The sequence below is a fragment of the Chiloscyllium plagiosum genome, unplaced genomic scaffold, assembly GCF_037043375.1.
Source record: "Chiloscyllium plagiosum isolate Xiang-an unplaced genomic scaffold, Cpla_swu_hap1 HiC_scaffold_51, whole genome shotgun sequence".
Classification (NCBI taxonomy): domain Eukaryota; kingdom Metazoa; phylum Chordata; class Chondrichthyes; order Orectolobiformes; family Hemiscylliidae; genus Chiloscyllium; species Chiloscyllium plagiosum.
The window spans coordinates 3,885,025-3,906,452 of record NW_028270189.1 but is presented as its reverse complement, the minus strand read 5'-3'; positions in this window follow the sequence as shown (position 1 = coordinate 3,906,452).

The window sequence follows — 21,428 nt, the reverse complement described above, 5'->3', positions numbered from 1 at the left end:
AATTACAACTTTTAAGAGGCATTTGGATGGGTATATGAATAGGAAGGGATATGGGCCGGGTGCTGGCAGGCGGGACTAGATTGGGTTGGGATATCTGGACGGGTTGGACCGAAGGGTCTGTTTCCGTGCTGGCCATCTCTATGACCGTACCCTGTTGGGATCAAATCGATCACGCACCTCATTGGTTCACGGTAGATAATCAGTTGGATTCCTGATAGGTGAAAGTTCAGAAACGTTCAGAAGGTCAGGAGGAATGGGATACGGGGAAATTTAGCTGTCTGGATACAGAATTGGCTGGCCAACAGAAGACAGCGAGTGGTAGTAGAAGGAAAATATTCTGCCTGGAAGTCTGTGGTGAGTGGTGTTCCACAGGGCTCTGTCCTTGGGCCTCTATTGTTTGTAATTTTTATTAATGACTTGGATGAGGGGATTGGAGGATGGGTCAGCAAGTTTGCAGACGACACAAAGGTTGGAGGTGTCGTTGACAGTATAGAGGGCTGTTGTAGGCTGCAGCGGGACATTGACAGGATGCAGAGATGGGCTGAGACGTGGCAGATGGAGTTCAACCTGGATAAATGCGAGGTGATGCATTTTGGAAAGTCGAATTTGAAAGTTGAGTACAGGATTAAGGATAGGATTCTTGGCAGTGTGGAGGTACAGAGGGATCTTGGTGTGCAGGTACATAGATCCCTTAAAATGGCCACCCAAGTGGACAGGGTTGTTAAGGAAGCATATGGTGTTTTGGCTTTCATTAACAGCGGGATGAGTTTAAGAGACGTGAGATCTTGTTGCAGCTCTATAAAACTTTGGTTAGACCTCACTTGGAATACTGTGTCCAGTTCTGGTCGCCCTATTATAGGAAAGATGTGGATGCTTTGGAGAGGGTTCAGAGGAGGTTTACCAGGATGCTGCCTGGAGTGGAGGGCTTATCTTACGAAGAGAGTTTGACTGAGCTCGGACTTTTTTCATTGGAAAAATGAAGGAAGAGAGGAGACCTAATTGAGGTGTACAAGATAATGAGAGGCATAGATAGAGTTGATAGCCAGAAACTTATTCCCAGGGCAGAAATTGTTAACACGAGGGGTCATAGTTTTGGCGGGAAGTATAGAGGGGATGTCAGAGGCGGGTTCTTTACACAGAGAGTTGTGAGAGCATGGAATGCGTTGCCAGCAGCAGTTGTGGAAGCGAGGTCATCGGGGATATTAAGAGACTGCTGGACATGCATATGGTCACAGAAATTTGTGGGTTCGTACATTAGGTTTACCTCACATGAGGATCAATGGTCGGCACAACATCGTGGGCTGAAGGGCCTGTTCTGAGCTGTACTGTTCTATGTTCTAATTATTGATTGGGGGTTTGAGAAATGCCAAGTTTATAGGACATTGGTCAGTGTGACATGATTTACAAATTGGGATCACCCTACAGATATTATGAATTCAAATGCAAAATTCTGCAACTAATCATCATGAAGTTTGTCTGAAATGCAATTTGTAATTTTCAGAATAATGTTTTCCCAAAGTGTTCCCCCAAAAGAGCTGCATTTTATTATCTTCAGACCACTGTGTTTTTAAAAGTCACAATTGGGTTACTCAGCTCAAGAGTCTGCGTGGGTTTCCTCTGGGTGCTCCAGTTTCCTCCCACATGTGCAGGGTTAGGTGAAGTGGCCGTGCTAAATTGCCCGTCGTGTTAGGTGCATTAGTCAGGGGTAAATGTAGGGGAATGGGTCTGGGTGGGTTGCTCTTCAGGGGGTTGGTGTGGACTTGTTGGGCCGAAGGGCCTGTTTCCACACGGTAGGCAATCTAATCTAATCTCAACGTTCCTCCGTGTCCCAGGGAGGAAGTGTGGGCTGCAGACGCTGGAGATCAGAATCGAAGAGTGTGGTGCTGGAAAAACACAGCAGGGTCAGGCAGCATCCGAGGAGCAAGAGAATCGACGTTTCGGGCATAAACTCATCAGGAGCGTGAAGGGCTAAAGTCGATTCTCCTGCTCCTCGGATGCTGCCTGACCCTGCTGTGCTTTTCCAGCACCACGCTCCATGGTGTTTTATTGGCAATCTCTTCAAAGCCTGTGCTGTCATGTTACACCTATCCACCACAGGGATCAAATTGTATCCCGGTTCCACATTACTCCTTTGCTTTGACACTCCAGGCCCACCTCTGGGACACCCGCACCACCAACCCAACTGACCCATGGCTGAACACTTCAACTCCCCCTCCCACTCTACCAAGGACATGCAGGTCCTTGGCCTCCTCCATCGCCAGACCATGGCAACACGACGGCTGGAGGAACATCTTCCGCCTAGGAACCACAAGGGATGAACTCAGATTTCTCCAGCTTCCTCATTTCCCCTCCCCCCGCCTTATCTCAGTCCCAACCCTCGGACTCAGCACCTGCAATCTTCTTCCCGACCTCTCCGCCCCCACCCCCTCTCCGGCCTATCACCCTCACCCTAACCTCCTTCCACCTATCGCATTTCCAACGCCCCTTCCCCCAAGTCCCTCCTCCCTGCCTTTTATCTTAGCCTGCTTGGCACACCCTCCTCATTCCTGAAGAAGGGCTTATGCCCGAAACGTCGATTCTCCTGCTCCTTGGATGCTGCCTGACCTGCTGCGCTTTTCCAGCAACACATTTTTTTTTAGCTCTGATCTCCAGCCCTCACTTTCTCCATTCTGTTAAAGCCCAGGATTTAATCACAGACTAAATTAAGTTGCCTTTGAACTTGCCCTACCTCCTTGAACGATCCCTGTTCACACACCCCCAGGTCCCTCTGCTCCTACATTTCCTTTATAATCACCCCTTTCCAATTGTAGCCTTTATTTAACTTGACTGTTCTGTGTTCCCTCTTCTCAAGTTGAAAGACGTCTCTGCAATAAATTCCATATGCCACTCTCCCACCCATTAGACCTGCTCGTCTCTACGGCCCTGGGGTTTAACAGATTTCAGAATCCCAGGTCTGTGAATTCCCCAAGTTTTGAAATTGTGTCTCCCATGTGGCCAACTCCATGTCACTCAGAGAGATAAAGAACAGCAGTGGGCTGTTACAGTGACCCCAGGACAAACTCCCTCCACTCTGGATGAGTCAGTCACTCGTTTCCTCCATCTCCCGTTCCTCAGCCAAGCCTTTACTCTGATTTGAAGCTATTGACTGAACGAGTGACGCTAAATAAAATCCCGGTTATGTGGCATTTTAGATTAGATTAGATTAGATTACATTAGATTACATTACAGTGTGGAAACAGGCCCTTTGGCCCAACAAGTCCACACCGACCCGCCGAAGCGTAACCCACCCATACGTATTACCCCTTACCTAACACTACGGCCAATTTAGCATGGCCAATTCACCTGACCTGCACATCTTTGGACTGTGGGAGGAAACCGGAGCACCCGGAGGAAACCCACGCAGACACGGGGAGAACGTGCAAACTCCACACAGACAGTCGCCTGAGGCAGGAATTGAACCCAGGTCTCTGGCGCTGTGAGGCAGCAGTGCTAACCACTATGCCACCGTGCCGCCCATGTCCAGTGCATGTTGTAAACCATCTCCACCAGCTATCACCCTGACCGCCAGTGTGTTAGCTTCTCGAAAAACTCAAGCAACTTCTGTAAATTGACCTTGATCAGACTCTGTTGACTTGCGTTCATTAATCCACGATTGTCCAGGTGACTGTTGCATGAGATCCTAATAATCAGTAACAGCAGCTTACCTCAACCGCAATAAAAGTAACTAGCCTATGGCTGCTGTACCTCACCGGCCCTGTATTCAACAAAGTGGGTAACAGTCACAATGCACCTCTGGCTCCTGTAAGGAGGCTGGAGAAATTACGACCACTGTTACGTTGTGCGTACCCAGTGTACCCATTTTTGGGGTTGGTACTTTGATGTTGTGGCTATTTCGGAGACATGGATAGAGCAGGGACAGGAATGGCTTGTTGCAGGTTTCCAAGGTTTAGATGTTTCGGTAAGAAAAGGGAAGGTGGTAAAAGAGGGGGGAGGTGTGGCATGGTTAGTCAAGGACAGTATTACGGTGGCAGAAAGGACGTTTGATGAGGACTCATCTACTGAGGCAGTTTGGGCTGAGGTTAGAAACAGGAAAGGAGAGATCACCCTGTTGGGAGTTTTCTATAGGCCTCCGAATAGTTCCAGAGATGTAGAGGAAAGGATAGCAAAGATAATTCAGGATAGGAGCGAGAGTGACAGGGTAGTTGTTATTTGGCACTTTAACTTAACAAATATTGACTGGAAATGCTATCGTTCGATCATTTTAGATGGATCAGCTTTTGTCCGATGTGTGCAGGAGGGTTTCCTGACACAGTATGTAGACAGACCAACAAGAGAATTCCTACAAGCATGGCATTCCACCCGGAACTCTATCAATACACAGTGTGGGAGAGAGGAGAGAGAGAAGAGAGAGAGAGTATCGCTGGACATCGGAGTGCGTCTGGGAAAATTAACAAAGTGAAATTCACAACTAATCTTGGAGGAACCTGGTTGGGCGAAGTTTACAGCACAGAATCAGATAAGTTAATCGTTGTTTTAATTATGTCCAATAGAAAGGCTGCAGTAGTGAGTAGAATGGGTTCTTTCTTGATTATATGTTTTTGGAGATATGTCTCTTGATTAAACTTAAAATATAAGTAATAAGTATTAATTTAACCTGGGGCAGTGTGTTGTAGAGGAATAAGACAGTGTTATTTTCTGGGTCTGTAGATTGTGAAGGAGCAAAAGGATTTGAGCTATACGGAGAGGCTAAACAGGCTGAGGCTGTTTTCCCTGGAGCATCAGAGGCTGAGGGGTGACCTTATAGAGGTTAACAAAATTATGAGGGGCATGGTTAGGATAAATAGACAAGATCTTTTCCCTGGGGTCGTGGAGTCCAGAACTAGAGGGCATAGGTTTAGGGTGAGAGGGGAAAGAGATCTAAGGGGCAACTTTTTCACAGAGGGTGGTACCTGTATGGAATGAGCTGCCAGAGGAAGTGGTGGAGACTGGTACAATTGTAATATTTAAAGGGCATTTGGATAGGTATATGAATAGGAAGGGTTTGGAGGGATATGGGCCGGGTGCTGGCAGGTGGGACTAGATTGGGTTGGGATATCTGGTCGGCATGGACGGGTTGGACCAAAGGGTCTGTTTCCATGCTGTACATCTCTATGACTCTATGACAAACACATCCATCTAGACCACATCTACCACCCACTGAGAAAAAGAACAGGAAGTGACATCACCAACCCAAAGAAACCCAAACATATAAATAGAAAGCAGGAATCATCAGCAGTGCTTCACCCAGAGGCTCACTGAAGATGTTACCTCGTCGGGTGACGAAACGTCTGGAAATGAACCTTCCAGCTCAGCGAGCAAACCTACATCCAGGCCAAAAAGAGGTGAGGCCACATTGGATTTGGTACTGGGTAATGAACCTGGCCGGCTGATAGATTTGGAGGTAGGTGAGCACTTTGGTGATAGTGACCACAATTTGGTTACATTTGAATTAGCGATGGAGGGCAGGAGTTATAGCTGGGGGCCAGGCAATTAGATGCGACTGGGCAAGACTTAGGACGCATAGGATGGGGAAGGAGCCTGCAGGGGATGGACACTATTGAAATGTGGAGATTATTCAACAAACTGCTACTGCGTCTCCTTGATAAATACAGGGGAACCTCGATTCTCCAAATATCTGAATTTCGGATTATCCAGGACCCTGCAAAAACATTTCGAAGAGGGAAGCGCATTCGATTTACCTGTACAGAAGAACATATGAAAACACTGGCAACAACAAAGATACACAAGCAGCTCAAGCATCAGTGACTGGATATTTTTTTAGGTAAGGGTTAGTTAAACAGCCCGTTACAAAAAGTAAGTGTTTTACGTTATTGCCATCACTTCACTTCATGAAAAAGAAATGAGCGAGAAAGCAAACCCACGTGTGAGGGAATAATTCGGTCTTTCTATCGTGACACTGAGTTCACAGAAACTGACAACTGCCTTTGTGAGGGTGGAAGCTGTTCAGCACCTTGTTTAATGCTGGGATTTCAGGTACAGTATTTACATGATGGTCAGGCTTTAGTCCTTCTCAGTTTAACCTGCAGTCTGTAGAATGCGAGGATTAGTTTGTTTAAATAGCAGACTCATTAAAATTATAGATGTAAACAAATTCTCCAGTCGAGCACAGTGGTAGATCAGTATGGCTTTCCTTGTTCAAGGTAAAATCGATTATCTGAATAACCAGACACAGATACAGAGAGAGAGAGAGAGAGAGACACACACACACACAGAGACAGACAGAGAGAGACAGACAGAGAGAGACACACACACAGAGGGAGACAGACAGAGAGAGAGACAGAGAGACACACACAGAGACACAGAGGGAGACAGACAGAGAGAGAGACACAGAGAGAGAGAGACACACACACAAAGACACAGAGGGAGACAGACAGAGAGACACACACAGAGACACAGAGGGAGACAGAGAGACACACACACACAGAGACACAGAGGGAGATAGACAGAGAGAGAGAGACACACAGAGACACAAGAGGGAGACAGAGAGAGAGAGAGACAGACAGAGAGAGACAGAGAGAGAGAGACACACACACAGAGACACAGAGGGAGGCAGACAGAGAGAGAGACAGAGAGACACACACAGAGACACAGAGGGAGACAGACAGAGAGAGAGACACAGAGAGAGAGAGACACACACACAAAGACACAGAGGGAGACAGACAGAGAGAGAGACACACACAGAGACACAAGAGGGAGACAGACAGAGATAGAGACAGACACACACACAGAGACACAAGAGGGAGACAGACAGGGAGAGAGAGAGACACACACACAGAGACACAGAGGGAGACAGACAGAGAGAGAGACACAGAGAGAGAGAGACACACACACAAAGACACAGAGGGAGACAGACAGAGAGACACACACAGAGACACAGAGGGAGACAGAGAGAGAGAGACACACAGAGACACAAGAGGGAGACAGAGAGAGAGAGAGACAGACAGAGAGAGACAGAGAGAGAGACACACACACAGAGACACAGAGGGAGGCAGACAGAGAGAGAGACAGAGAGACACACACAGAGACACAGAGGGAGACAGACAGAGAGAGAGACACAGAGAGAGAGAGACACACACACAAAGACACAGAGGGAGACAGACAGAGAGAGAGACACACACAGAGACACAAGAGGGAGACAGACAGAGATAGAGACAGACACACACACAGAGACACAAGAGGGAGACAGACAGGGAGAGAGAGAGAGAGACACACACACAGAGACACAGAGGGAGACAGACAGAGAGAGAGACAGACAGAAAATTCAGGGGGATTACGAGAGAGAGGGAAGATTGTTTCACTGACTTCAGTTTCAGTCTCTCATCAATTTTGTTTGGGGGGGGGGGTTCGGGGGGCAATGTTTCCTTCGTGTTTCCTCTTGTCAAGTTTTCCTCCTGTTTCTTATCACGTGTGCAAACTCATCATGATTTGCTCTCCCCTCCATCAAAAAAGAAGTTACATTAAATTTTCTTGTCAGCTGAAAAGATTTTGAACGACTTTCCTGTTTTGGGGCAAAAAGTCGCCATGGGACGTTGGGATGAAAAAGCAACGGAAACGAAAACTGCGAGCACATTTTTTTTTTTTGACTCAACTGGCCGGAGAATGAGCTGAGGGAAAACAATTGCTGGGTTTGCAAGACGGAGCGAGTCAATGGTTTAAGAGAAAAGTCGTGCTGTCAGAGCGCACAGCACAGGCTGGCACATGTGTCCACAGTCACCTCTGCTCGCCGGAGAAAAAGTATCAGAGAGCCTTTAGATTAAAAAGTACTCGACCGTCACGAGTATATATTTAAAGTTAATTATTTATTAAAGCATACTTGCATCAATATTCCTGTTCAAATTTATAAAATGACATATTCAATGGATGAGGAAGAGAATTTTCCTACTTCAGTTGAAATCCACGTACAGGGACCTTGACATCTTATTTGGGGATATTCCAAAAGTTGGATAACTGAGGTTGTTCTACACTTGAGATATAGGCTACAAGACGAGATGGGATTGGGGTTCATAAGGAGGAGGTGTTAGCAATTCTGGAAAGTGTAAAAGGAGAATAGATTCCCGATGAAGGGCTTTTGCCCGAAACGTCGATTTTCCTGCTCCTCGGATGCTGCCTGGCCTTGCTGTGCTTTTCCAGCACCACTCTAATCTGGACTCTGGTTTCCAGCATCTGCGGTCCTCACTTTTGCCAAATAGATAAGTCCCCTGGGCCGGATGGGATTTATCCGAGGATTCTCTGGGAAGCCAGGGAGGAGACTGCAGAGCCTTTAGCTTTGATCTTTATGTCCTCATTGTCCACAGGACTAGTACCAGAAGACTGGAGGATAGCAAATGTCGTTCCCTTGTTCAAGAAGGGGGGTAGAGACAACCCTGGTAATTATAGACCAGTGAGCCTTACTTTGGTTGTGGGTAAGGTGTTAAACAAATTATAAGAGATAGGATTTATAATCATCTAAAAATGAATAATTTGATTACAGATAGTCAACACAGTTTTGTGAAGGGTAGGTTGTGCCTCACTGACCTTATGGAGTTCTTTGAGAAGGTGACCAAACAGGTGGATGAGGGTAAAGCAGTTGATGTGGTGTATATGGATTTCAGTAAGGCGTTTGATAAGGTTCCCCATGGTAGGCTACTGTACCAAATACGGAGGCATGGGATTAAGGGTGATTTAGCGGTTGGGATCAGAAATTGGCTCACTGAAAGAAGACAGAGGGTGGTGGTTGATGGGAAATGTTATCCTGGAGCTCAGTTACCAGTGGGGTGCCACAGGGTCTGTTCTGGGGCCACTGCTGTTGGTCATTTTTATAAATGACCTGGATGAGGGCGTAGGACGAGTTAGTAAATTTGCGGATGACACTAAGGTCGATGGAGTGGTGGACAATGTGGAAGGATGGTGCAGGTTACAGAGGGACATAGATAAGCTTCAGGGCTGGGCTGGGAGGTAACAAAATGGAGTTTAATGTGGAAAAGTGTGAGGTGATTCACTTTGTAAGGAGTAACAGGAATGCAGAGTACTGGGCTAATGGTAAGATTCTCGGTAGTGTGGATGAGCAGAGAGATCTCAGTGTGCTTGTACACAGATCCCTGAAAGTTGCCACCCAGGTTGATCGGGTTTAGATTTAGATTAGATTTTTAGATTAGATTTATTTAGATTACATTACAGTGTGGAAACAGGCCCTTCGGCCCAACAAGTCTACACCGACCCGCCGAAGCGAAACCCACCCATACCCTTACATTTACCCCTTACCTAACACTACGGGCAATTTAGTATGGCCAATTCACCTGATCTGCACATCTTTGGATGGTGGGAGGAAACCGGAGCACCCGGAGGAAACCCACGCAGACACGGGGAGAATGTGCAAACTCCACACAGACAGTTGCCTGAGGCGGGAATTGAACCTGGGTCTCTGGCGCTGTGAGGCAGCAGTGCTAACCACTGTGCCACTGTGCCGCCCACAAAGAAGGTTGTTAAGAAGGCGCACGGTGTGTTAGCTTTTATTGGGAGAGGGATTGAGTTTCAGAGCCAGGAGGTCATGCTGCAGCTGTACAAAACTCTGGCGCGGCCGCACTTGGGAGTATCGCGTACAGATCTGGTCACCGCATTATAGGAAGGACGTGGAAGCTTTGGAAAGAGTTCAGAGGAGATTTACCAGGATAATGGCTGGTATAGAGGCAAGGTCTTAGGAGGAAAGGACTTGAGGCTGTTTTCATTAGAGAGAAGGTTGAGAGTTAACTTGACAGAGACATACAAGATAATCAGAAGGTTAGATAGGGTGGTGAGAGGCTTTTCCCTCGGATGGTGATGGCTCGCATGAGGGGACACAGCTTTAAATTGAGGGGGTGATAGATATAGGACAGATGGCAGAGGGAGTTTCTTTACTCAGAGAGTAGGAGGGGGCGTGGAACGCACTGCCTGCCACAGTAGTAGACTTGCCAACATTAAGGGTATTTAAATGATAATTGGATAAACATATCCATGATAATGGAATAGTGTAGGATAGAGGGGTTTCAGATTGGTTTCACAGGTCGGCATAACATCGAGGGCTGAAGGGTTGCGCTCTAACGTTTTATGTCCTATGGAATATTGTGTTCAGTTCTGGTCGCCTCATCATAGGAAAGATGTGGAAGCTTTGGAGAGGGTGCAGAAGAGATTTACCAGGAAGGTCATGTTGCGGCTGTACAGGACATTGGTTAGGCCACTGTTGGAATATTGCGTGCAATTCTGGTCTCCTTCCTATCGGAAAGATGTTGTGAAACTTGAAAGGGTTCAGAAAAGATTTACAAGGATGTTGCCAGGGTTGGAGGATCTGAGCTACAGGGAGAGGCTGAACAGGCTGGGGCTGTTTTCCCTGGAGTGTCGGAGGCTGAGGGGTGACCTTATAGAGGTTTACAAAATCATGAGGGGCATGGATAGGGTAAATAGGCAAAGTCTTTTCTCTGGGGTCAGGGAGTCCAGAACTAGAGAGCATCAGCTTAGGGTGAGAGGGGAAAGATATAAAAGAGACCTAAGGGGCAACTTTTTCCTCCAGAGGGTGGTATGGGTATGGAATGAGCTGCCAGAGGAAGTGGTGGAGGCTGGTACAATTGCAACATTTAAGAGGCATTTGGATGGGTATATGAATAGGAAGGGTTTGGAGGGATATGGGCTGGGTGCTGGCAGGTGGGACTAGATTGGGTTGGGATATCTAGTCGGCATGGACGGGTTGGACTGAAGGGTCTGTTTCCGTGCTGTACATCTCTATGACTCTATGACTGGAGGACATGTCTTATGAAGAAAAGTTGAGGGAGCTAGGGCTTTTCTCATTGGAGCCAAGAAGGATGAGAGGTGACTTGACAGATGTACAGGATGATGACAGGCAGAGATAGAGGGGATAGCCAGAGACGTTTTCCCAGGGTGGAAATGACTAATCATGAGGGGGCATAATTCTAAGGTAATTGGAGGAAACTTTAGGAGAGATGTCAGAGGTAGATTTTTACAGAGAATGTGGTGGGTGTATGGAATGCAATGCCAACAGTGGTAGTAGAGTCAGATACACTAGGGACATTTTAAACAACTCTTAGAGAGGCACATGGATGATAGTACAATGAAGGTTAGTCTGATCTTAGTTTAGGATAAAAGCGTGGCACAACATCGAGGGCCGAAGGGCCTGTACCGTGCTGTATTGTTCCATGTTCTATTCAACCGAGCAATCAATTAGTGCAAGGCAATGGAGGAAGAAATTGGAAGGGCCGTTTCTCACATCAGAAATTACTGACAGCTCGGTACAAGCGAGTGTTTCAAACTTCACAGAGGAGAAAAGGGCGTGCATTTTAAATTAAAGTGAAATTAATATAAAACTGGAAATGTACTGTCCATTTTAATCATCGGACAATCAAGTTGTGTCCGTGAAGTGCAGAGGACAACTGCGAAAGAACAAAAGAGAGAGTGCTCACGCTGAACAAGTACAAAGAAAATGACAATAATTAGACCATCACGAGTTACAGGATATTTCAAAAGGAAACCGGGGGGCGAGAATGGAGCTTTGTGAAAGACCTTTGTGACGGTAAACAGTAGACCCCTGAAGTTTAATAATTAGAGTGCATTGAATTTGCCCCTCGCTGAAGATGATGATGATGATACTCTCAATGTCCAGTGAAAGAAGAGGGTGCAGAAGCTGAGTTTGGTCACAGAGGTAAGTAGACAAGCCACAACACACCACACAGCAAGGCTCTCTCTGATTGTAGTTAGACAGCTTTACTCCTGTACTCAAAGAGTACAGACCATCATACCCGCATTGAGAAGAACGAGGGGGGGGGATTCTTTTAGAAACATAAAATTGTGAAGGGAGTAGATATGACAGGTTCAGGGAGGGTGTTTCCACTGGTGGGTGAAACTCGAACTAGGAGGCGTAGCCTCAAAGTAAGAGGAAGCAGATTGAGGACTAATTTGAGGAGGAACGTCTTCACCCAGAGGGTTGTGAATCTGCCCAGCCAAACGGTTGAGGCTGTCTCATTTCATGTTTTTAAGGCAAAGACAGATCTTTGAACAGTAAAGGAATTATGGGCGGCACGGTGGCACAGTGGTTAGCACTGCTGCCTCACAGCGCCTGAGACCCGGGTTCAATTCCCGCCTCAGGCGACTGACTGTGTGGAGTTTGCACGTTCTCCCCGTGTCTGCGGGGGTTTCCTCCGGGTGCTCCGGTTTCCTCCCACAGTCCAAAGATGTGCAGGTCCGGTGAATTGGCCACGCTAAATTGCCCGTAGTGTTAGGTAAGGGGTAAATGTAGGGACATGGGTGGGTTGCGCTGTAATGTAATCTAATCTAAGGGTTATGGTGTGCGGGTGAGTAAGTGGAGCTAAGTCCATGAGGAAGATCAGCCACAATCCTACCGAATGGCAGATCAGGGGCCAGATGCCTATCCCTCCCTCTTATGTAACACACAGTACTCTAGGTGGAGTCTCAGCAAGGCTCTGTCTAACTGTAGCAAGACCTCTTGACTCCTGTACGCAAAGAGGACGGACCAATTTGCCGTTTGCCTTGGGGAAGTGAGGACTGCGGGCGCTGGAGATCAGAGTCGAGAGTGTGGCGCTGGGAAGAGCGCAGCAGGTCAGGCAGCATCCGAGGAGCAGGAGAAATCGACATTTCGGGCATAAGCCCTTCATCAGGAATGTCGTTTGCCTCCCTCGTTGCTTGTATTTGCAAGTTAACTTTCAGTGAGTCGGGAACAAGGACACCCGAGTTTCTTTGAAGTTAAACACTTCCCAGTCTCTCACCAAATAATGTTGTGTGTTTGTTTTTTTTCCAACTGCAATGGACGAGGTCTCACCTTTTCTCCACAATGCATCCCATCTGCAAAAGGTTTGCCCACTTCCTGAGTCTCTCCAAATCCCCTTAAAGCACCTTTGTATCATCCTCATGACTCACTTTCCACCCAAATGTCACTTGTAAACTTTAAACTATTACACTCAATCCTCACAGGCAAACCATTTGTATAGGTTACAGACAGCGGAGATCAGTGTTGTTCTCCAGTAGACACAGATCGCCGATGTGAAAATGATCCATTTACACCTCCTTGCTGCTTTCGATCCATTTACCAGCTCTGAGGCCAAGCCAGTGCGTGCCCCCACAATCTCACAGGAACGCGAGCAGGCCATTCAGCCCCTCAAACCTGTCCCACCATTCAGTGGTGATCATGATCTAACTCCACATATCAGCATTTGGCCCATATCCTTTTTTTTGCTGGAAAAAAAAACACATTTACCTCAGAAGGTTAACAACCAACCTGGAATCCGCTAACGTTTGTGGAAGACCTAGAACATGGAACATTCCAGCGCAGTACAGGCCCTTCGGCCCCTCGATGTTGTGCTGACCTATGGAACCAATCTGAAGCTCCTCTCTAATACACTATTCCATTCTCATCCATATGCCTATCCCATGCCCATTTAAAGCCCTTAAAGTTGGCGAGTCTACGACTGTGTGGTCCACACCCCCGGCTACTCTGAGTAAAGAAACTCCCTCTGCCATCTGTCCTGTATCTATCACCCCCTCAATTTAAAGCTGTGTCCCCTCGTGCTAGCCATCACCATCACCATCCCTGTCCACCCTATCTAACCCTCGGATTATCTTATACGTCTCAATTAAGTCACCTCTCAGCCTTCTTCTCTCTAACGAAAACAGCCTCAAGTCCCTCAGCCTTTCCCCACAAGGCCTTCCCTCCCTACCAGGCAACATCCCAGGAAATCCCCTCTGAACCCTTTACTGACCTCTTGTACTGAGCTTAACTAAAGGTTTCTTGAAAATCGAAATATGATACAAAGGCTCTTGACCCTGCACTCTCCCCCCCCCCCCCCCCCCCCACCCCACCCCCCCCCCAATCTACTCTGTCGGTTCCCAGCTTCAAAACCCCACTGGGGTTTGTTAAATATGGCTTCCCTTTCGTAAATACCATTACTTTCCCAAGTGTCCTGCTGCGTGGCAACGAAGTGATCGACCCAACCAGGACTTGTGGGGAAATTCCCTCAACGCAAAGCCCTGCACACGGCTCTGCATTCCAGAGACGGGCGCGGTCTTGAAACAAGGCTGAGGCGATCGGGTCAAACTATGGCCTGTGAGCAAGTTGCATTCAAGAACCGAATGCCTGCCCCCACCCCCCACCGAATGCAGCCTCGTTACAACAAGGTTTTCCCCGACCGGAACAGAAGCATTAAATCCTCCACAGCTTTTTTTTGGTTTTCATTAGCAAGGGGGATTGAGTTTAAGAGGCATAAGGTTACGCTGCAACGCCATAACCACACTTGAAATATTGTTTTCAGTTCCGGTCATCTCATTGTAGGAAGGATGTGGAAGCTTTCGAGAGGGCGCAGAGGGGATTTCCCGGGATGCTGCCTGGCCTGGAGGGCAGGTCTTATGAGGAAAGGTTGAGGGAGCTAGGGCTTTTCCTCATTGGAGTGAAGGAGGGTGAGAGGTGACTGGATAGAGGTGCACGGTGAGAGGCAGAGAGAGAGGGGATAGACAGAGAGTTTCTCCCAGGGCGGAAATGGCATCATTTGAAGGTGATTGGAGGAAGGTTTCGGGGAGATGTCAGAGGGAGGTTCTTTACACAGAGAGTGGTGGGTGTGTGGAAGGCACTGACAGCAGTGGGAGTAGAGTCATTTATGGACATTTAAGTGACTCTTGGAGAGGCACATGGATGATAGTACAATGAAGGGTTATGTAGGTTAGTCTGATCTTAGGAGGATAAAAGCTCAGCAAAACATTGAGGGCTGAAGGGCCTGCGCTGTTCTATGTAAACTGAGCATCGAGTGAAGTGAGCTGAGAGTTTGGTTATATCTTTTCCAACGTCAGCTTGATGAGCCTGAAGCTCATCCACGCTTTCTCCCAACCTCTTCCACTTCCTTCTCTCCCTCTTACTTTCGCCGGCTTACCTTCTGCGGAGAGCGGGTTTGTTCAGTGCGGAGGAGAGCGGGCGCCCAGCGCGGTGGAGTCAAGCCCATCGCAGACCTGGCATGCTGCGCTTTTCATTTCTTTATTCTCCCTCATTTACTCCGGTCCCTCTGCCATCTGCAATGGCACTGAGAGTGGCAGCTCTTGTCAACTTTTCACTGCACTCACGGTCGCACGTGTGACAGTAAACCCGATTCCAATTCTGAACGCGGCCTCAGAAACCGAGTAACAACCAAGTGAGAGTGACAGTAAACTTCATTAACCTTCAATCTGATAAAAAACCGCATTGAAACCAACAGGCCTGATTTCAAAGCACTTGCTCACACATCTCTCTTCACCCCAACAGGTTGGCATCAACGAACAGACCCCCACCGTGGTGCCGGGGGGGGGGGGGCGACCTGGCGAAGGTGCAGAGGGCCCTCTGTCAACTGAGCAACACCACCGCCATTTCCTTGGCTTGGACCCGCATGAACCTCAAATTTGACAAGATGTACGCCAAGTGGGCCTTTGTGCGTGGGGGAGGGCCTGGAGGAAGGGGAGTCTCAGGACGCCCAGGAGGACATGGCTTCGCTCAAGAAGGATTACAAAGAGGTGGGGGAATCGACTCTTCCTCGCTGGGCAGGAAGGCTGAGGAGGAAGAGTAAGACTTATAAAATGTAACTGTTTTAAGGTTAGAGGGGAAAGAATAAAAGGGAAGCTGAAGGGAAACTTCTCCTTTAAAAACAGAGGGTGGTACACATATGGAATGAGCTACCAGCGGAAGTGGTTGAGGCGAGCACATTGACAATACTTAAAAAGGCACGTGGGCAACACATGGGTAGGAAAGGACGTGGAGGGTGGAGACACAGCAGAGGAGCAGGAGAATCGACGTTCTGGGCGTAAACCCCCGATTCCTGATGAGGAGCTTACCCCCGGAACGTCGACCCTCCTGCTCCTCGGATGCTGCCCCGACCCTGCTGTGCTTTCCCAGCGCCACACTCCCCACTCTGATCCCCAGCATCCGCAGTCCTCACTTTCTCCCGAGAAGGATCCGGGAAGGAGTGCAGGGAAACGGGGCCGAGTGTGGACGGACATTTTGTGGTAGCAGTTGGGGGTTAAAAGGGCCTGCCTCCGCTCTGTAGGACTCTAACTGTAATGTGAATTGACCTGGGGTTTTGGATCACCCAAGCATTGTTTGGGACAACATTAGAATGAAAGGTAAGGAGGGGTGGGGGAAGAGACTGGCATTTGGAGACAGTCCAGAGATGGTTCACTCAGCGGATGCCAGGTGTGGAGGGATTGCCTCAAATGGTGTGCTGGAAAATGGGATGCCCGGTATAATGGACTGCAGGGCCCCTTGCTGTGCTGTCGAGACTTTGAGAGGTCGAGTAAGTTCAGCTTGTAGGAGAGTGAGACGAGATCCTTTCGAAACACAGATTCTTAGGGCACTTAACGCAGAGAAGATGACGTAATCTTAGAGTAAAGGGTCGCCTCTTTAAGACAAGGCGATATTTCTCCTCTCAGACGGTGGCGAGAGTCAAAGGGCGTGGCACTGGATAAAGCCCAGCAGGTCAGACAGCATCCGAGGAGCAGGAGAATTGATGCTTCGGGCAGGAGTCTCAGCGGGTGGTCAGGTTTTACTGCAGAGGGCTGTCGAGACAGGTTCGTTAAGTACCTTCAAGGCTGAGATAGTTTTTCAAAATCAGTAAGAAGGCACAAAGTCCCGACAGCGCGGAGGCAGGTGATTCGGCCCGTCGGGTTTCTCGCTGACCCCATCCAGACTGGGATTGAGGGTTATCCAGAGAAGCGAGGAGAGGTGGAGCAATGCACAATCGGAGCAGCCACTGTTTCACCGAACGGTGCAGCCGACTCGACGGGCCGAATGGCTTCCCTCCACTTTAATGGCTTTATGGTCTAAGCCAATTCTGAAACAGCTAGCATCTCTCTGGGCCCAAGGAAAGATGGCACGGTGGCTCAGGGGCTAGCACTGCCGTCTCACAGCGCCAGGGACCCGGGTTCGATTCCCACCTCAGGGCGACTGTGTGGAGTTTGCACATTCTCCCTGTGTCTGTGTGGGTTTCATCCGGGTGCTTCAGTTTCCTCTTACAGTCCAAAGATATACAGGTTAGGGTGGATTGGCCGTGCTAAATTGGCCCGTAGTGCCCAGGGATGTGCAGGTTAGGGTGGATTGGCCGTGCTAAATTGTCCCTTAGTGCCAGGGATGTGCAGGTTAGGGTGGATTGGCCGTGCTAAATTGGCCCGTAGTGCCCAGGGATGTGTAGGTTAGGGTGGATTGGCCGTGCTAAATTGTCCCTTAGTGCCCAGGGATGTGCAGGTTAGGGTGGATTGGCCGTGCTAAATTGTCCCTTAGTGCCCAGGGATGTGTAGGTTAGGGTGGATTGGCCGTGCTAAATTGTCCCTTAGTGCCCAGGGATGTGCAGGTTAGGGTGGATTGGCCGTGCTAAATTGTCCCCGTAGTGCCCAGGGATGTGCAGGTTAGGGTGGATTTTCCACGCTAAATTGTCCTTTAGTGCCCAGGGATGTGCAGGTTAGGGTGGATTGGCCGTGCTAAATTGTCCCCGTAGTGCCCAGGGATATACAGGTTAGGGTGGATTGGCCGTGCTAAATTGTCCCCGTCGTGCCCAGGGATGTGCAGGTTAGGGTGGATTGGCCGTGCTAAATTGTCCCTGTAGTGCCCAGGGATGTGCAGGTTAGGGTGGATTGGCTGTGCTAAATTGTCCCCGTAGTACCCAGGGATGTGCAGATTAGGGTGGATTGGCCATGCTAAATTGTCCCCGTAGTGCCCAGGGATGTGCAGGTTAGGGTGGATGGCCGTGCGAAATTGTCCCCGTAGTGCCCAGGGATGTGCAGATTGGGGTGGATTGGCCATGCTAAATTGTCCCCGTAGTGCCCAGGGATGTGCAGGTTAGGGTGGATTGGCCGTGCTAAATTGTCCCGCAGTGCCCAGGGTAGTGCAGGTTGGGGTGGATTGGCCGTGCTAAATTGTCCCCGTAGTGCCCAGGGATGTGCGGGTTAGGGTGGATTGGCCATGCTAAATTGTCCCGCAGTGCCCAGGGTTGTGCAGGTTGGGGTGGATTGGCCGTGCTAAATTGTCCTGTCGTGCCCAGGGATGTGCAGGTTAGGGTGGATTGGCCGTGCTAAATTGTCCCCGTAGTGCCCAGGGATGTGCGGGTTAGGGTGGATTGGCCGTGCTAAGTTGTCCCCGTAGTGCCCAGGGATGTGCAGGTTAGGGTGGATTTTCCACGCTAAATTGTCCCTTAGTGCCCAGGGATGTGCAGGTTAGGGTGGATTGGCCGTGCTAAATTGTCCCCGTAGTGCCCAGGGATATACAGGTTAGGGTGGATTGGCCGTGCTAAATTGTCCCTGTAGTGCCCAGGGATGTGCAGGTTAGGGTGGATTGGCCGTGCTAAATTGTCCCCATAGTGCCCAGGGATGTGCAGGTTAGGGTGGATTGGCCGTGCTAAATTGTCCCGTAGTGCCCAGGGACGTACAGGTTAGGGTGGATTGGCCGTGCTAAATTGTCCTGTAGTGCCCAGGGATGTGCAGGTTAGTGTGGATTGGCCGTGCTAAATTGTCCCCATAGTGCCCAGGGATGTGCAGGTTAGGGTGGATTGGCCGTGCTAAATTGTCCCGTAGTGCCCAGGGACGTACAGGTTAGGGTGGATTGGCCGTGCTAAATTGTCCCCATAGTGCCCAGGTATGTGCAGGTTAGGGTGGATTGGCCGTGCTAAATTGTCCCGCAGTGCCCAGGGTTGTGCAGATTGGGGTGGATTGGCCGTGCTAAATTGTCCCCGTAGTGCCCAGGGATGTGCAGGTTAGGGTGGATTGGCCGTGCTAAATTGTCCCGCAGTGCCCAGGGTTGTGCAGATTGGGGTGGATTGGCCGTGCTAAATTGTCCCCGTAGTGCCCAGGGATGTGCAGGTTGGGGTGGATTGGCCATGCTAAATTGTCCCCGTAGTGCCCAGGGATGTGCAGGTTAGGGTGGATTGGCCGTGCTAAATTGTCCCGTAGTGCCCAGGGAGGTGCGGGTTAGGGTGGATTGGCCGTGCTAAAATGTCCTGTAGTGGCCAGGGATGTGCAGGTTAGGGTGGATGGCCATGCTAAATTGTCCTGTAGTGCCCAGGGATGTGCAGGTTAGGGTGGATGGCCATGCTAAATTGTCCTGTAGTGCCCAGGGATGTGCAGGTTAGGGTGGATTGGCCGTGCTAAATTGTCCTGTAGTGCCCAGGGATGTGCAGGTTAGGGTGGATTGGCCGTGCTAAATTGTCCCCGTAGTGCCCAGGGATGTGCAGGTTAGGGTGGATTGGCCGTGCTAAATTGTCCCCGTAGTGCCCAGGGATGTGCAGGTTAGGATGGATTGGCCGTGCTAAATTTCCCCCATAGTGCCCAGTGATGTGCAGGTTAGGGTGGATTGGCCGTGCTAAATTGTCCCCGTAGTGCCCAGGGATGTGCAGGTTAGGGTGGATTGGCCGTGCTAAATTGTCCCCGTAGTGCCCAGGGATGTGCAGGTTAGGATGGATTGGCCGTGCTAAATTGTCCCATAGTGCCCAGGGATGTGCAGGTTAGGGTGGATTGGCCGTGCTAAATTTCCCCCATAGTGCCCCGGGATGTTCAGGTTAGGATGGATTGGCCGTGCTAAATTTCCCCCATAGTGCCCAGGGATGTGCAGGTTAGGATGGATTGGCCGTGCTAAATTTCCCCCATAGTGCCCAGGGATGTGCAGGTTTGGGTGGATTGGCCGTGCTAAATTTCCCCCATAGTGCCCAGGGATGTGCAGGTTAGAGTGGATTGGCCGTGCTAAATTTCCCCCATAGTGCCCAGGGATGTGCAGGTTAGGGTGGATTGGCCGTGCTAAATTGTCCCCGTAGTGCCCAGGGATGTGCAGGTTAGGGTGGATTGGCCGTGCTAAATTTCCCCCATAGTGCCCAGGGAAAGAACGTTCCAGCGCAGTACAGGCCCTTTGGCCCTCGATGTTGTGCTGACCCATCTGAAGCCCCTCTCTCCTACACTATTCCATTCTCATCCATATGCCTATCCCATGCCCATTTAAATGCCTCTAAAGTTGGTGAGTCTACTACTGTGGCAGACAGTGCGTTCCACGCCCCCTCCTACTCTCTGAGTAAAGAAACTCCCTGTGCCATCTGTCCTGTATCTATCACCCCCTCAATTTAAAGCTGTGTCCCCTCGTGCTAGCCATCACCATCCGAGGGAAAAGCCTCTCCCTGCCCACCCTATCTAACCCTCGGATTATCTTATACGTCTCAATTAAGTCACCTCTCAACCTCCTTCTCTCTGACGAAAACAGCCTCAAGTCCCCCAGCCTTTCCTTGTAAGACCTTCCCTCTGTACCAGGCAACATCCCGGGAAATCCCCTCTGAACCCTTTCCAAAGCTTCCACATCCTCCCTATAATGCGGCGACCAGAACTGTACACAATACTCCCAAGTGCGGCCGCACCAGAGTTTTGTACAGCTGCAGCATGACCTCGTGGCTCCGAAACTCAATCCCTCTCCCAACAAACGCTAACACACTGTGTGCCTTCTTCACAACCCTGTCAACCTGGGCAGCAGCTTTCAGAGATCTACGTACACAGACTCTTAGATCTCTCTGCTCATCTACACTGCCAAGAATCAAGAGGACGTTCGGGCTTGGGTCTTCATTGCTGAAGTAAGGTTACGCCTGATCTCTGATCTCCAGTATCTGCAGTCAACACTCTCTCTGAGATGGGCTAGTCACGGGAAATGCAGGGGTTAAAAGGATGGGGTGGGTCCAGGCGGGGTGCTCTTCCAAGGATTCGTGTGGACGCAATGGGCCGAATGGCCTGCTTCCACACTGCAGGGATGCTCTGATTCTGTGAAAAGAGGAACGACATAAGCCTCGAGGTGCAGACTGCAGCTAGGGGGGGGGTACTTAAATCAGCAGAAGAGGATGCTCATATAACAGCAGAAGTGGAGACGGGACAGACGAGAGACCAGGATCAAAAAGATCAGTGATCCGAGGCGAGGGGTTAACGGGAATATTCCAGAGTTCACTAACCTTCTCCTTGGACTGCAGCCCGAGAATTAACTCGATCTGCCTCCATTACTCAGCTGTGGGGCGAATATCACAGCTGAGCCTTGTCATAGAGATGTACAGCACCGAAACAGACCCTTCGGTCCAACCCGTCCATGCCGACCCAGATATCCCAACCCAATCTAGTCCCACCTGCCAGCACCCGGCTCATATCCTTCCAAACCCTTCCTATTCATGTACCCATCCAAATGCCTCTTAAATGTTGCAATTGTACCAGCCTCCACCACTTCCTCTGGCAGCTCATTCCATACACGTACCACCCTCTGTGTGAAAACGTCGCCCCTTAGGTCTCTTTTATATCTTTCCCCTCTCACCCTAAACCGATGCCCTCTAGCTCTGGACTCCCCCACCCCAGGGGGAAAAGACTTTGCCTATTTATCC